The sequence below is a fragment of the Oryctolagus cuniculus genome, chromosome 10, assembly GCF_964237555.1.
Source record: "Oryctolagus cuniculus chromosome 10, mOryCun1.1, whole genome shotgun sequence".
Classification (NCBI taxonomy): domain Eukaryota; kingdom Metazoa; phylum Chordata; class Mammalia; order Lagomorpha; family Leporidae; genus Oryctolagus; species Oryctolagus cuniculus.
The window spans coordinates 22,214,079-22,231,594 of record NC_091441.1 but is presented as its reverse complement, the minus strand read 5'-3'; the positions used below and the strand labels follow the sequence as shown (position 1 = coordinate 22,231,594).

The following is a 17,516-nucleotide window of genomic DNA, read 5'->3' as shown; positions in this document are numbered from 1 at the left end:
GGAGAAATTACAAATCCTAGCAGAATATGGATGATGATTATAGTTAAAATGAATAATTTGGTAGGACTTTAAATTAAGGTGGAGCTAAAATACTTGAAAAAAGGCATGTAAGGTAGGAGGGTTAGCCATAAAGGTTTGTAAGACATTTTGCTGTATTCGAACAGATTAGCAAGGTGAGTTAAGCTTTAGATTAGGACATGTTAGAAGTTTAAGTGTAATAGCTAAAATCGCAGAAGTAGCATATATATTTTCCTAACCAGTAAAGCAGAAAAAAATGAGAATAAAGGTAAAATCTCTTCAAAATCAGTTTAAGTAGAGAAAAATGAACAAGAAAAAATACCAAAAATGCAAGAAATAAGATGAAAAAGTTGAACTACATATGCAATCATAATAAAGCTAAAGTGAGAAAAATAATAGCATTGGCAGCAAAGTAGACTTTATCTGAAAAATTAGGGAAATGTCTAGATCAGAGAGTCAACTAATGTAAAGAGAGAAAGTTTCCTGAAAACTGTAGCATCTCCGACTATATACACTTCTGTAGATCTACTTGTATTTCTCTCTTTCTCTCCCCCCTCTATGTATCTGTCTACCTACTTTATTCCATGTGAATTAAGCAGGCACTAGACTCTATTTTCTCCCAATGTGAGAACTCAGATGTCCTGAGGATACGACTCTGTGGAAGACAAACTAGCCCAGAACTGTTGCAGCTCAGTCATGGGGAGAGGAAGCTTCATGCAAAATCCCATCATTTGAAGCCATGACCAGGAATACAGCCAGTTATTTTTGTTTATTTTTTAAAGATGTATTTATTTTATTTGAAAGGCAGAGTTACAAGAGAGAGGGAGACACAGAGAGGGGGAGGGATCTTCCATTCACTGGTTCACTCCCCAGATGGCCACAGCAGCAGGAGCTGGGCCAGTCCAACTCCAAGAGCCAGAGCTTTTTCCAGTTTTCCCACATGGGTGCAGGGGCCCAAGCACGTGGGTCATCTCTCATTGCTTTCCCAGGCCAGCAGGGAGGTGGATTGGAAATTGAGCAGCCAGGACTTGAACCGGAGCCCATAGGGGATGCTGACATGGCAGGTGGCAGCTTTACCCTCTACGCCCAGTACCAGCCCCAGGACCAGACTCAGGGCTGCAAGTTTTAAGGACTGGAATCATAGGGACCTGCATCAAGATCAAAGCAGTAAAATAAATAAATGGACAAATAGGTGCCTATAGAAGAGACAAGAGTTCCAACTCTGAGTAGACAAAATATCAACAGTGGTCATTGTTTTTTTCCAATCTGGAGACACAGTGAGGGGACTTTGAAATCTTTCCCTCTAGGTTTGCTTTTCCTCTTCATCACCCCTCAGGAGGAACACAGAGCAACATGCTGTCTCTTTGATGCCTCTCTCTACTTAAATTCCAACCAGAAACCAACCAGGTGAGTTGTCATAACTTAGATGAAGCTGGGATAAAAATACATCTTGGAGAGCTTCCTGATGACATACTGAGAGTAGCTCTTCTTGATTTGAGTGATTTGAAGTTAAATTCAGTGCCAGCCCATATAAGACTTAGGGTTAGCAACCGATTATACCAGCAATGTAAGATCTTTTGTCTGTCTTTAAAACTGACTTTGTTCAGCTTCTTGTTTTAAAACTGCAAGAGGTGAAAAAAAAAATCACAAACCAGAGAGCAGAATCTTTTATTTAGTATTTGCTTCTGGATTTACCTTTAAAAGCAGGCTTGTTTGTAGAAATCCACCTTACAAACTAATCCATACAATGTTCTCAAACTGAACACCAAGATTGTGAGTTCAACACAATTTCAGAGTTAAATATCCTAATAAACTGCAGCATGTGGGAATGCATGTGTTTTATGCATTGATTTAACCTTTTTGTGTTTTATGAAAAGCAAATGTCATTTCCTAGGGTGTTTTAAAACCTAACAGTTCTAAAATCCTTAACTCCAAACCCCAAATTTTGGTTTCTGGTTTCAGAAATTGGGTGAACTATTTTGTCTCAGGTACATCTCATTTCAGGCACATAAGGAATAAAATATTTATCCTATTTTCTTTAATACAAAGATTGATCAGTGACTCAGTGTAACGGTTGGCAAAAAAAAAAAAAAGGATACATGTCTTAATCTATTCAAACTATGACTTTTATCTTATGGGAAAAAAGAGAGGAAATGGATATTTCTAGATGTGACTAAATTAAAGCTCTTGAGATTTGGTTAAGACCCAGATACTAATGTGTTTGTTCTTACAGTAAGGAGAGAGAGTAGATTTCACACATACACACATAAAACAGGAGGAGACAATGTGATTTACTCAGAAGCAGCCACAAATCAAGGGACACCGACAACTTCCAGAAAGGGGAAGAGGAGAGGAACAGTTTCCCTCCTAAAGCATCCAGAGGGAGTGCAGCCCAATCTACAACTTGACTGTGCCTGGTGAAATGGATTTGGGACATCTGGCCTCCAGAATCATCAGAGAATAACTGATGGTTGTTGAAAGCCACCAAGTTCGTGGTGATTTGTTACAGCAGCTGTGGAGACTGATACAAGGGCCATCTGCCTGATCCTCCATTACAAAGGTCCAAAACAGCCTCTCCCGTAAGAATTTGACTCAGTATAATGGTTGGCAGAAAAATAAAAATAAAAAAAAGTACACATGTCTTTATCTATTTTAGTGGCCACTGGTTATATTGCCCACGTTCATTATTTAGTTAGGGAGTAGAAAACAATTCTTTTCAATTATGCCCCCTTTTTCTGCATGATTCTTCTATATAGAAGACATTCTTTTCCTCATCAATCAATTAGCCTGAGTTCTAGTCCAAGCAGATAAAGGTGAGAGAAATTTTCTCTTAATTTATACATTTTCAGCAACATACAAAGTGATCAATTGAGGTTTTTTTTTAAAAGATTTATTTATTTATTGAAAGGTAGACTGTCACAGAAAAAGGGAGAGAGAAGGAGAGAGAGGGAGAGAGAGAGAGAAGAGATTTTCCATCTGCTGGTTCATTTCCAACATGGCTGCACTGACCAGGGCTGGGCCATGATGAAGCCAGAAGCATGGATTTCCATCCAGTTCTGCCATGTGGGCGGCAGGGGCCCATGGACTTGGGCCATCTTACATTGCTTTTGCAGGGGCATTAATTAGAAGGGAGCTGGATTGGAAGCAGAGTAGCTGGGACAAGAACCAGCACTCTGATATGGGATGCTGGTGTTGAAGGTAACAGCTTAACCCACTGTACATTTTCATCTTATATTTGACATATCATTATGAACTCATCAGTTTTCAAATATTTGGTTAAGTTTCAATTCAGTGTAGTCATCATTATCTTAATCCTACAACAATTCCTTCTTTAAACCATGGGAACCTCTCCAAGCTCATTTTGCTTTTTAAAGGCAAGGAAAGACAGAGCACCTGGGTTTGAGGAGTAGCAGTCCATGATGAAACACTGATCTCCATGCTGTTTTCTTTTGTGTGAGTTACATGCTCTTAAATTTTTTTCCCCAAAGTATTGGCAAGAGTAAGAACTATGGAGACACTTAATAAATCTAACATCTCTCCCTTTCTTAATATAGTGACTCTCAACCCTACTTTTACAGTAGAATCATCTGGGGAGCTTTTAAAAACCACTGTCTGGCCCCCACCCCTAGAGCTTCAGATTCATTTCTTGGGGGTGGGGCATTAACATGTTTTAAGGCTCCCCAGGTGATTGTAACATAGAGCTGTGATTGAGAACCCCTGTCTAAGGCATCCATCTTATTTCTGAGATGGAGATTTCAATAAAACAAGCCTGAGTCTTCTGCTTCTGCAAGTGAGACTCGCTAACAGTGACCACACATGGAGCACGATGGAATGCATTTCCTTGTCTCCAGATTTAAAGAAGATTCTCTCATGAACCATATTCCTGGGACTGAATTAAAGAAGCAAAGTTCCTATCCTATACTAACCCTATAACCTCTGTTTGACATCTTAAGCCCATGTTTAACTTGTCCTTTATGGCTGTACTTTCCTTCTCCCAACTATTTTTACCTCCTTATCACATTTATCTACAGAGAAACTCCTTTAGTTGATTTAAGCAGTCCTATATCTTAATCACCTTTTTAGTCTTACTTCCTACATAGAATAAAGAGTTAACCATAATTGTTTCCTTTGGTGTGAAGAAATCACTAGGATAATTCTGTTTTCTCTCTATAGTTGTATATTGGGTAAATGAAGAATTTTTAATTTTTCATATCTTTACACAAGGTAGAAAATAATATCTACCTATTTATTGATTATCCAATCTATCATCTATCAATATATCATCAGTATATCTATCAATCATCTATAGCTCTATTATCTATCATCTATATATTTCTTTTGATTCAATGTGTGCTGTCAAAGATTCTGGGTAAACAATTCCAAATTTTATGAAGACACATAAGACTTAACATATATCTAAGCTTTGAAGTTTCTCTTTTTGAATGAACGTAGCTAGTAATGATAAAGGTAAACAGGTGTTTGAAAACATACTGTTGTAAAGTACCAACCTGGCAGAAAACCTGTAGCATTTATAATAAGCATATATCCAATTGAATTTGTAATTAGCACTTTTGAAATGTGCTCATTATTATTGTTATTATTAGCTACAAAACTATGCAGCTTTGGCTCAAACCCATTGGCATTTTAGGGTGTGAATCTAGCCAAAAGCACTCAGTATAGAAAATAAAAGAAATGTTGCAGATTTTATGGAAGTCATTTAAAATTAAATATCCAAGTAGGACTATCAATTAGGTGGAAATTGTTTACTGTTCTGAGTCAAAGAAAATTTTTATGTTTGAAAATGCAGGTCTTTGTGAGCAGTGTCCTAATGACTTGGAGAAAAGGAACACACTCATGACTGGAATGTATTTAGGGAGTAATTCTAAAACAAGGAATAGTCATGGTTGAAGAGATGTATCCCAATGGAGCAGAGAGAATTCAGAATCCAGGGACCTGTTTCCACTGGGTTTCAGGGGAAGCTACTCCATACATTTTCCAGACCATAGACAGACCCTGACTGACTCATTCCTGATGACTCATCTAGGAAAAATGATTGGATACCCAGTAAGCTTGCAGTTAATTTTATTAACAAACCTTTATTGAGAAACCACATGTACTGGATTCAGTGCAGATGGGAGTTCTCAGAACTCTCTCTCTCCTTTGCTCTCTCTCAAATAATTAATTTTTTTAAAGAGAAGATTTCAGGAGTAGATTCACTTTGACCCAGATTCTAAATGATAGCTTTTTCTTGATTGGCAGGAAGGTTAGAAGATGACTTTCAGAAAGAACACAAACGAGGCATGGACTTGGTGTCATTTGAGCCTCACGGAGGGATGGTCAATATACTGATTTGAATGGAAAAGCCTGCCTGGCAGTATGCTGGGCACATGGTCCATAAATGTTTATAAGTATTTAATAACTGTGTATTCAAAAAATATTGAAGATGCTCCGTACACTAGGAGGGCATACATATAACACACTAAGGCAATCTGATTCCACACTTAACAATGAGTTGGTCCAAGTCTTGACAAGACACGCTCATTTGGTTACAGTCCTCCGCAAACCACGCACCAGTTCAACTCTGCGCCTTTCATGACCTGATTGTGTCTTTGTATGAGCCTTTGGATGGAAGAGACAGAATGAATGCTATGTTTACCTTTAGGATCGGAACCCTAAATGTTCGTAACATAATGACATTTTCAAAAGACAAAATAAACACATATGGAGGGGACCTTGCCCTTCGGATAGCCTCTTTTATCAACCTCAGAGGGGGCCTTTGCCTGGCACACTTCTGCGCAGTGATCTTAACTCTCCACCTCTCCACTGACCTACCACAGTTCTTTTCTCTTCTCAAAAAGTAGTTATGGAACTCCTTCTATTTGTCAAGTGCCTTCCTAGGAAATTAGTATGATGATGGAAGCCTCAGGTATATCAGACTTTTAAGAAGTGAATGAGTAGAGGAATAGCTTCTTTGTAGGCGTAGCCAGAACAGGCCCCTCCTCAGAGATTCTGATTTCTTTGTTTAGTGTGGGGAGGCCACTGATATTTAGCTCTCATCCTGAGTAATTGCAATATACAGTCAGAAGGATAATTACGGTGGTTCTCAATACTCAGTCTTAGGTCCAGGAGCATGAGAGCCTCTTGGTGACTTGTAAATTCTCAGGGTTCACTGCAGACACACTGAGTCAGAAGTTGAGTGAGGAGGTGCAGTGAGGAGAAAGAGCAGTGATATGCTTTAAGAAGGCTTGCAGATAATTCTACTGCACATTCAAGTTTGAGAACTACTGAGCTAGGGGAAGTGGTTTTTATGAAGAGATACTTGGAAGACTTCTAGAACCTTCTCTGACACTATTTCCTCCATCAAACCCCAGTTTCATTTCTTACTTCTGCAAGGGTCTCTTTTGAACATAATCTATGTCTTAGTTTCCCTCCTCTCATTTTTTTTCCATATGCTGTATATTCCAGGTGTTGATAGTGCCAGTCCAATGCCAACTGAACAAGTATTCAGATGGGAACCTGACCTTGTCCTAAGCCTTATCTAGAATTTTTTAAAAAGCACATGATGGGGCCAGCACTGTGGTGCAGTGGGTTAAGTCATGGCTTGCTGGGCCAGCATCCCATATGGGTGCCGGTTAGAGTCCCTGCTGTTCTACTTCTGATCCAGCTCCCTACTAATGCACCTGGGAAAGCAGCGGAAGATAACCCAAATCCTTGGGCCCCTACATCCACATGGGAGACCTTGAAGAAGCCTCTGGCTCCTGGCTTCGGCCTGGCCCAGCTCTGGCTGTTGTGGCCATTTGGGGAGAGAACCAACAGATAAAAGATCTCTCTCTCTCTGTCTCTTTCTCCCTTTTTTTTTTTTTTTAAAAAAAGATTTATGTATTTATTTGAAAGTCAGAGTTACACAGAGAGAGGAGAGGCAGAGAGAGAGAGAGAGAGAGAGAGAAGTCTTCCATCCGATGGTTCACTCCCCAGATGGCTGTAACGGCCGGAGCTGCGCCGATCCGAAGCCAGGAGCCAGGAGCTTCTTTTGAGTCTCCCACACAGGTGCAGAGGCCCAATGACTTGGGCCATCTTGTACTGCTTTCCAAGGCCATAGCAGAGAGCTGGAGCAGAAGAGGAGCAGCCAGAACTAGAACCGGCGCCCATATGGGATGCTGGTGCCTCAGGCCAGGGCGTTAACCCACTGCGCCACAGCAGCGGCTCTTCTTTCTCCCTTTCCGGTTGTCTCTCCTTCTCACTCTCTAACTCTGTCTTTCAAACAAATAAACAAATCTTGAAAAATAAAAAAGTACATGGCAGGGTCCCTGGAGCCTTTGAGGAGTGAGGAATCAGAAGCTAGAGCACTGTAACAAAGAACATGCTGATGGTATAGATTCTGTACGTTCAGGAGATCACAGGAATAGTAGGAATTACGTGGGAAATACAGAAGCACAATCCTAGGAAGTTACATGGAGCAAGGCAAACATGAGCTGAAACAAGAGTTTGTGCCTATGAGCTGCCTGCTCACAAGATATGGTGCTGGTGCAAACTGATTATTTTTGCGGAGGTTTTGTTTCTCTCTAAGAATTTAGGTTAGCAGAAGGATATAAGGACATTAGGAGCAAAGAAGCTCTGTGTGTGCCTTCATGAAGACATTAGCCTACCTGGAGAGGATGACACATTGATGAGAGGACCTCCGCTGTCCCCATTGAGCCCTCTGAGCTATCTGCTGTCTTATTCACACTTCACAAGACAAATCTTCACATTTCCATTGTCCTTAATGCAAATCTGAGTTTAAGCAAATTGCCTCTTTGTGGTTTGCTGAGATAGTTACCTTAGTTGTGTGATGGACAGCCTATAGAAGTGTCAATGGGAGAGTTTAGGAATGGGGCTGAGCTGGCCTAGAACCTTGGCTTTACCACCAATGTGAGACTTAATCTCTTTGAACTTCATCTTCTTCTATGCAGCATGGTCAATACGTTAGGCTATTTCTAAGTTTTAGATAGGCTCATAAATGTAAAACACAAAAATCAATACAGTAGGACAGTCTCAGGTAAATCAAAGAACCTTATGGTGACCATTTGTCTCCTTTCTATGGAGAAGGGAAGCAATAGTGGTGATGAGTGAAATCTGTGTATTCAGAAGACCTGGACTAGAGGTCAGCTCTCCGTCTAATGCATTGTGTAGTCATGGCCACATAATGGAACCTCATGGGCTTCGATTCCCTCTTCAACATAGTTTGGAATAATAGTATCACACACTTTATGAGATTATCCTGAAGATTCAATGAAGTAATGTAGGTAAAATGTTTAGCACGGTGCTGGGAATGTAGTAAGCCCTTAATAACGTTAGCATTCATTAAGATGGGAAAGACTGCCTGCTCACAAGATATGGGGCTGGTGCAAACTGATTATTTTTGAGGAGGTTTTGTGTCTCTCTAAGAAGGAGCCAATGCTGGATGTCTGGGAGCAGATCCACTCCAGTTCTGCTTCCTTAACTTCTTTGAAAGCACCCTGCTGTCATAACTCCCATCAGTAGCTCCAGTCTCTGCTGGAGAGGAGCAGTCAATCCGTGAATGAATTTTGGAAATGCTGCTCAGAGTACGCAATGGCTGACCTGGGAATATACTTTTTCAGTAAAATTAACACTTGCAAAGGCTCCAGGCCTGTCTCCAAACCAATTATTTCATTTTCATTCATTACCCAGGAATGTGAATAATGAAAACGGTCAGGAGCCAGAAGGCAAGTGTTCTCATGTCCAGCATCCCCTGTCTTCCCACCCACCTCCAAGCCCCTCCTACAACTCCAGTCCTCATTTCAAGGATTTCCAAAACCTTAAATGGAAAAATCCAATTTCAGGAGTAACATTTTCCAGCTGACTTACACACCCCTTAAAAACGCCAAGTTTGGTTCTGACATTGCTCCTTGCGCACCATAAAAACGAAGGCACAGAGCAGCCTTTGGGGTCCTTGCTCTGCTGAAGCACTTCCTTTCCATATTTTTTCACTTTTCATTTTACCTCTTATTACTCTACATGAAACTGCAGCTCTTGGGACAACTGCACACCCACTGCAAACCTGTATTTTTGATCATGTACTTACATGGTTGACAGCGTTTTATGTAAGAAGAATAAATGATATAGTTGTTTCTATCCATTAAACTATATTGTTATCAAGGGATTGAAAAACTGCCCTGAACACGGCCATTATTTTTGGAGGTTCCATAATGTTTAAATATAATTGCCTAGTCATCTTGTATTTACTATGTGGTGGCAAGGTATAGCTAGCTTCATGTTTGCACTTCATAAAATGTAAGGGCATTTAGCGTGTTTAATTCTCTCTCGTCTTCCTTCCCCTCCTGCCTTTCTCTTCCCCTGATACTCTATCCCCGGGCATTTCACTGTGTGGCTTCCAGAGCCTTCTCAAGTGCAGTAATATTTTTTCCATATTAACTCATCCTGGGAGATGAGTAACTTCCTACTTAGTATGATATGGGGCTTCCCAGTCCGTGGCTGTGGGGGAAGGAGATCCGGGCGTCTCTGAGGCACAAAAGACTTCGCATGATTAGTAGAGCTCCGAGAGTCAGGAAAACGTGCCTGGCGAGTGAAAGTCCCAGCCTAGAGGAAGCTTAATTATAGTCAAGGGAGATATTCCTTCCTCAGTGGCAGCTGCCTCTGCCTGTGTGTGTACACGTGTGTACACACGTGCGCGCATGCAAGCACACAGCGCCCTCACGCACTATCCATATGTGAATTCTCTTTGGAAGCTCATTTGCTTCCTCTCACTTCCTCCCCTTGGTGGGCCCTAAGCAAATTCAAACCATATCCTTTCCATCTTTAGCTCTCCAGACAAGCCTATTTTGACCTTGCTTTAATTTTTTAAGCGACTGATGGAGAAAGCCTTGAAAGCTTTTAAAAGCCAAATACAGTCACATGATTAAAAAAAAACAAGTAGGGGCTTACTAAAGACGAGGCCAGGAGCTGTGCAACATTTTGTTGAAGCTGAGGCTAGAGCTTTTAGAAGTGTTTTTGTGTTTCCTCCTTGAAGGCACCAGGAATTTGCACGTGAAGTTTTCAGTGTACTTCTAGGACTGGCTTATAGGATGACATCACTGAGCCACTGAAGTTGATTCTGATGGTTGCAATAGGGAATCCAAGTGGCCAATTCCTTCTCTCTACAGGACCTGGCTTTTCCAAGCAGTGAAGGAGAAAAGAAGGGCAATGACATTGAGCTCTATTCCTAGAAGCTAGGTACACGAGTGGCGCCCAGAGGATTCAGTTCGTTTCAGGAGAAAGTTGGTTTAGGCCTCAGTGCATTTTAGAGCTTCCTCAGGGTGCAGCCCTGTGCCTGCTTCTCCTTGTCTGAGATTCAAGGGGTACTGCTTGGCTGGCTTTCCAGCCCCCGGGGGGCCCGTCTGCTTCTGTGTGCCCCCGGCTCCTTCAGAGCACACTTGCCTTCATCCACCAACTTTCTCTTCCTCCAACTGAATAGAAAGCAGCTTCAGAATCGGCTGCATTGATCTGTCATGCTCCTCCTTGGAGGAGCAGGATAAATTCAGCCGTGAGTAAGAACATGGGTCCTGGAATTTGCGACTTCACAGCCAGTTCACAGGCTGGCTCTTCTCTTTACTGGACATTTTATTCTCAACAGGTCTCTTATCCTCTTTGCACCTCAGTTTCCCCACGTAAGAATTGATGATAGTGACAGGAACCACCCCTGAGGATCACGTCTTGGCCTCCACACAAGGTGTTAGTTGAATTACCTTGAGCGATGGTCTTCTGATACACCTGCTCCTGCTGTTTCCTCATATTCTTTTAGCTTCTCCTTGGCTCTCTAAGTCTTAATGCGTCTTATCGCATTATCTTAATGCGTCTTATCGCCAGCATCCACCCCCTTTGACCTTGGTGACCCTCTCTGTTTACAAGCTTTTGTTTTCCAGTGGCTGATTGCATCATAATGGTGACAAGCATCACAGTAGTGAAAGCTTCTCCTTTGTACTTGAGGAGTAGGAGCAACCACTGGCTTGATTTTCTTCATGATCTTGCATGCAAGTATTAAAGTACTAATGATCTTGCATGCATGCAGGTTGATTTTTCAAAGTTATCTTTTCTAGCCACTCTGTTTTCATTTTTTCTTCTTTATATAATTCCAACCTCCAAGGGGATTTTTACTACAATATTCCTTTTTAGTAAGGCACGTCCCTAAACACACACTTCCTCTCAATCCCTGTTGGCTTTCAGAGAGTCTAAGAACATTTTCTGGGATAATTCACTCTCCATCAGGGATACTTAAAGAATCAGAGAAAAAAACAGCCTTAGGAGAGGACAGGAAAATTCTACCTCAACGTCATTCCTCCTTCTCCTGCTCCAAATTCTGTGTCTGGTGTTTCAAATGTGTTCTGGGGGCCTGCCGAGGCCAGTGGAAGGGATGCTACATCTAAGACCTTGAGACCTACCAAGATGAAGGTCATTTTTCTGGTCAGCTTAATTTTTCCCACTCTGTGTATGGGGGAAAAACAGGCTGTTTTCTGAACAAGTGTAGAATAAAGAATAAAAAGGAAAAAAAGAAGAGAGGAGAGTGGGCGTGGGAGAGCCAGGATAATTCCACTGTTGCCTCCGAGGGTTGGGTATCAAGACTGCTAAATTCTCAAATTCGACACTGTATTATGACACAGATCAGCTGTTATTTTTCCAGTCTCAGAGGAAAACCTTGTGGAATCTCATTCCTGCAACTGAACTAAATTATCTGCCAATATTGTCCTTTCCACTCAAAGTACTTTCATTGAAACATTCAGCATGAGCTGAAGAAATAGCAAAATCTTTTTTAAAGCTATTGTATCTTTTAATGTTTGGTTTACCTATTTGGTTCCACTACAAAGTAAGTTAATAAATGAAGAGTGAGTAGAATTGTTACTATAGCAATCCCCATAGTAACATTAAAATGCCGCACACACTCACCCTGCAGGCGCAGGCTCTAGGAGCTGTCTCCCAGCCCTTCCTGTATTTCAGGTTCAGCTTCCCAGGTCAAGCTCTGATGGCTTAATAGTTTGGGATATTAAATTAAATCCATCTTCTTTCCACCCAAAGAGTTAATAGACTCACAAAATACCAAGAATTCTTATCTACTCATATCTTTTGCAGAAAAGTCAGAAGTGAATTTTCTATGAGCTTGACAATATGCACAAATGGCTTGCTTTTGAGTTGCCTTCCAATTTTAGGTCTGTCCTTAAAAACAACAACAATACTCTCAGTCAAGGCATGAATTGCTCTTTGTTGATTTCCATAATCTTACATAACTTACACGGGGGCAGGACTAGGAGATGAAACATCTTCAGAATGCAGTATTGTGGGAACACACATGTTTTTAATCTCCTATTTTCCAGAAGATAGCCAGAAGGGATCCCCAAGAGGTCCCTTGGAGAGGCCTCTTACCACCTGGTAGGGTTATAAATTGATTCTCTGATTAAAATTGCTGTTATTAGGTTGAATGAATGAATGAGAAGCTATAGAAAAATTAAATGGGAGGCAAGAGCTGATTTTGAACATCATGTCATATCTTTATATAATAGGTATTCATGCATACATGTAAATATGTATATCACTGTTTGTGCATATTTAGCATAAATTTATAAACCAGATGCTGAATATCAAGTAGTGGATCTGTGTATCCTGTTTTTTAGCTCATTGTATCTTGAATATTAATACTGACACCCTGAAGGCAGAAGCTATGATTGGAAAGCAGTGGTGTAATTCAGAACCAGTGGGGCTATAAAGTTATGCAGCCTGGAAAACTCAGGTCAGCCTATTTCACAGGAATAAGGATTCACTAGGCAAAAGGGAAGAGTCTGGGCGAATAAAGCTCAAGCCATAAACAAGGCAATTCATAAAAGTAGAAATATGATTATTAAAAACATATGAAAAATATCCCATCACACTACTAAGCAAAGAAATACAAATACAAACAAGCATACCAGGATGTAGAGTGGGGCTTCCACTGCTGCTCTGGAGTCAGCACTAGGCCAACAGCCAAAAACAACAGGTGTTAAGTGTTCCACATATGAAAGATCAGCCAGACCCCAACCCTACATCATCATTATGTAAGCAGAGGACTGGGAAGTAGGCAGGAAGGGACCAGAATCAAACTTTGGAGTGGCCTGGCAATGTGACAATGTTACTCACAGAGGTTCCAACCTTCTTTCTCAATGGGCAAGGGAGGAGTAGCACTCCCTGCCCCACTTCAACCCAACTTGAATAGCAGAGGAGCTTCACAGAGACTCAGTTGTAGAGACTGAAGGCACTAATAGATAGCAAACTGGCATTCACTTCTCCAGCGGCCCTCTGCTTCAGGAGAAGACATGATTTCTGATCTGCCCCTGCACCAGTATCATCAGAGAAGAGGATTACAAGAGAGTCATGAAGAGGACCAGCCTGCACTTGTGCTGACTGGTGTGCCCAGTGGAAGTTAAAGAGCAACAAACATCAGCGATTGTATAGAGTATTGAGATGCTCAACAGGTCTGCCCAATGGCTGAGGTGATTCCAGTGGTGGGAACTGGGAGGAGGCATAGAAATAGAGATTTAGCCAGATATCTCAGAGGTAGGCAATGTATAGACAGGGTGCCCAAGAGGCCAAAAAGACTTTCACTCACTCCTTGAAAGAGCCAGCACCCGTGTCCTTGCCATGCAGAGATCTCAGTACCTAGCTAGTGTGCATCAGAAAAGTAGTAACACGTCAGACTATTACCTTTGTTTCTATACAAGGGTCCTCACAAAGTTCATGTAAGACTGCTTATTATGAAACAACCATTCATGGATTGCAATTTTTGCATGAAAATTATTTTTTCATTCAGTTCTTCCATGAAATTTCTGAAGCAGCTTTGCTTAAGTGCCTAAGAAGGTACAGCCCCTTTTCCCTTACTCTCCTCTTCTAATAAAATTGTATCTTGAGTGTACCCACATTGAGTTGACATTGTTTAATGAACCTGTCACATAAGGATGAAATATCCTTTGCCTGTTGAGTTGCCATAACTCATTAAAATCTACATTGGTAAAGGTGCAGTGAAAGAAGACAAACTTACTATTTAAGTGTATTTTGGTTCATCTTTTCCTGGAGGACATTTTGTAAACATGTATTTTAAAAAAACCTTTAAAAATTGACATGCTCTGGGCCGGCGCTGCGGCTCACTAGGCTAATCCTCTGCCTGTGGCACCGGCACCCCTGGTTCTAGTCCCGGTTGGGGCGCCTGTTCTGTCCCAGTTTTTCCTCTTCCAGTCCAGCTCTCTGCTGTGGCCCAGGAAGGCAGTGGAGGATGGCCCAAGTCCTCGGGCCCTGCACCTGCATGGGAGACCAAGAGGAAGCACCTGGCTCCTGGCTTCGGATCGGCACAGCGTGCCAGCCCTAGTGGCCATTTTGGGGGTGAACCAATGGAAGGAAGACCTTTCTGTCTGTCTCTCTTTCACTGTCTAGCTCTGCCTGTCAAAAAAAAAAATTGACATGCTCTTTGATCTAGTGATTCCACTCTTTTTTTTTTTTTTTTTTTTTTTTTTTTTTTTTTTTTAGTGATTCCACTCTTACAAACATACACCAAAGACCTAACCAGAAATACAAACAAACATGTATAGGCAAAAAAAAGTACATTATAAAATTATTCACAAAAGTAGAAAGGAAGAAATCTGAATTTTGAGTTGAAAATGACAGAAGAAACTCTAAGCAAATTGAGAATAGAAGTGACATTCCTCAAAACAGTCAAAGCAATTTATGACAAACCCACAACCAACGTCTTATTGAATGGAGAAAAGTTGGAAGCATTCCCAATGAGATCTGGAACCAGACAAGGATGCCCACTTTCATCACTGCTATTCAGTATAGTCCTGGAAGTTTTAGCTGAGCCATTAGGCCAGGAAAAGAAGTCAAAGGGATACAACTTTGGAAGGAGGAAGTCTAGCTATCGCTATTCACAGAATACACAGAATTACAAAACTTTAAAGAAAGAAATAGAAGGAGACGCATAAAAATGGAAAGATCTTCCATGTTCATGGATTGGAAGAATCAATATCATAAAAATGTCCATACTACTGAAAGCAATTTATAGATTCAATGAAATACCAATAAAAATACCAAAGACATTCTTCTCAGGTATGAAAAAAACAATGCTGAAACTCATATGGAAACAGAGGAAACTCTGAATAGCTAAAGCACTCTTATACAACAAAAACAAAGCTGGAGACATCACAATACCAGGTATGAAGACATACTACAGGGCAGTTAAGTCAAAACAGCTTGGTACCAGTACAAAAACAGATGGATAGACCAATGGAACAGAATAGGAACACCAGAAATCAATCCAAGCATCTACATCCATCTTTGACAAAGGAGCTAAAATCAATCCCTGGAGGAAGGACAATCTCTTTAACAAATGATGCTGGGAAAACTGGATCTCCACATGCAGAAGCATGAAGCAAGACCTCTACCTTACACCTTGTAATAAAATCCACTCAAAATGGACTAAAGACATAAATCTATGACCCGACACCATCAAATTATTAGAGAATGTTGGGGAAATCCTATAAGACATCAACATAGACAAAGAGTTCTTGGAAAAGACCCAGGCATTCCACTCCTGGAAATTTTTTCAAGGGAAATGAAATCAGCGTATGAGAGAGCTCTCTGTACCTTCATCTTTATTGCAGCTCAATTCATAATAGCAAAGAAGTGGAATCAACCCAAATTCCCATCAGCTGAAGACTGGATAAAGAAATTATTGGCTATGTACACCATGGAATACTATGCAGCAGTAAAAAATGAAATATGGTTATTTTCAACAAAATGGATGAAGCTAGAAAGCATCATACTTAGTAAATAAGCCAGTCCCAAAGAGACAAATACTATATGTTCTCCCTGACCTGTGATAACTAATAGAACACCTAAAAGGCAACCTGAGGAAGTGAAATTGACACTTTGAGAAGCAATGACATTGAACAGCCCTTGCCTTCATTGTTGAGGAACATTTTTTAAAATTTTTTTCATTTCTTTTCATTTATTTTATCATATTTTACTTACCCTTTTTTTCTTTCATGCTAATTGTTGAACTCTTTACTTAACATAGAATTAACCATAGGTGTATAAATTTAACTGAAAATAGATCTTAGTTAAAAATAAGAGAGGGGCTGGCACCATGGTTCACTTGGTTAATCCTCCGCCTGCAGTGCTGGCACCCCATATGGGCACCGGGTTCTAGTCCCAGTTGCTCCTCTTCCAGTCCAGCTTTCTGCTGTGGCCCAGGAAGGCAGTGGAGGATGGCCCAGGTGCTTGGGCTCCTGCACCCTCATGGGAGACCAGGAAGAAGTACCTGGCTCCTGGCTTTGGATCGGCGCAGCACCGGCCATGGTGGCCATTTGAGGGGGAAGGTGAACAACTGAAGGAAGACCTTTCTCTCTGTCTCTCTCTCTCACTGTCTAACTCTACCTGTCAAAAAAAAAAAAAAAAAAAAAAGAGTGAGGGGGCCAGCAATGTGGTGTAGCAGGTAAGGCTGCCACATAGTGGATAAAGCTGTGGCATACAGTGCCAGCATCCCATATAAGCGCCGGTTCAAGTAATGGCTGCTCCACTTCTGACCCAGCTCTCTTCTATGGTCTAGGAAAGCAGTAGAAGATGGCTTAAGTTCTTGGGCCCCTGTACCCATGAGAGAGACCTGAAGGAAGCTCCTGGCTCCTGGCTCCAGATCGGTGAAGCTCTGGCAGTTGAGGCCATCTGGGGAGTGGACCAGAAGATAGAAAACCCTCCTCCCCCCCACCTCTGCATCTCTGTAACTCTGCCTTTCAAATAAATAAATGAAATATTTTTAAGAAACCCAGATCTCCAACCTCAAAGCCAAATATTTTTTAAAAGGAAAATAATAAGAAGAATGAGAATAAGAGAGGGAAGAGGAAGGGGGCTGAGAGCATGGGTGGGAGGGTGGGCATGGAAAGAAGAATCACCTTAACCCTAAAGTTGTAAGTACGAATGTATGAAATTTGTAACTGTAAAGCAGTATAGTTCTGCATACATTCCATTCCTATGGACTTACTTCTAAGGGTACAATTTAAAAACTTGTCATGGGATCCCAAATCCCCTTCAGGTGAGTGGTAAAAATAGCATTCTAAGTGTTATTGAGATCATATGGATTGAATTAAGTGTTAAAGTGATCATATAGATAGGGTCAAGTGTTAAAGTGATCATATAAACAGGATAAGAGTTTGGTAATAATAATAGGTAGAATTAAATTGGAGTGAATGCTCCAACATGGGAGTAGTCCAAGTAGTACTCATAGAATGACAATCACTTTAAGTAGCATTCTGACCCCAGAATCAACCCTGAAGGCATTCTGGTGTGGCTGAAAAAACCAGGGGAGCATTTCAGGCATGGAAAGCCAAGACACTTTGTCAAAAAATGTTCTACATGAAGGACCTCTGTGGGCAAGACCCCAGTGGAAAGAAGCGGCCACCAAAGCAGGATGTACTTTCCTCTGAAGGGAGGAGAGA

The 17,516-nt window shown here is 41.2% G+C and overlaps 1 long non-coding RNA gene across 4 annotated transcripts in view; it reads left to right on the top strand.

Annotated features, from left to right (window-relative positions):
* LOC103349348 (uncharacterized) overlaps positions 1-17,516 on the top strand; it is a 402,935-nt gene that overhangs the window by 361,855 nt on the left and 23,564 nt on the right. The window contains exon 5 of one of the 4 annotated variants that reach the window (XR_011379318.1): positions 1,326-1,425. The exons of the other annotated variants lie outside the window; for them this stretch is intronic. This is a non-coding gene — a long non-coding RNA (uncharacterized lncRNA). The remainder of the gene's footprint in view (positions 1-1,325; positions 1,426-17,516) is intronic. 4 annotated transcript variants of the gene reach the window in all.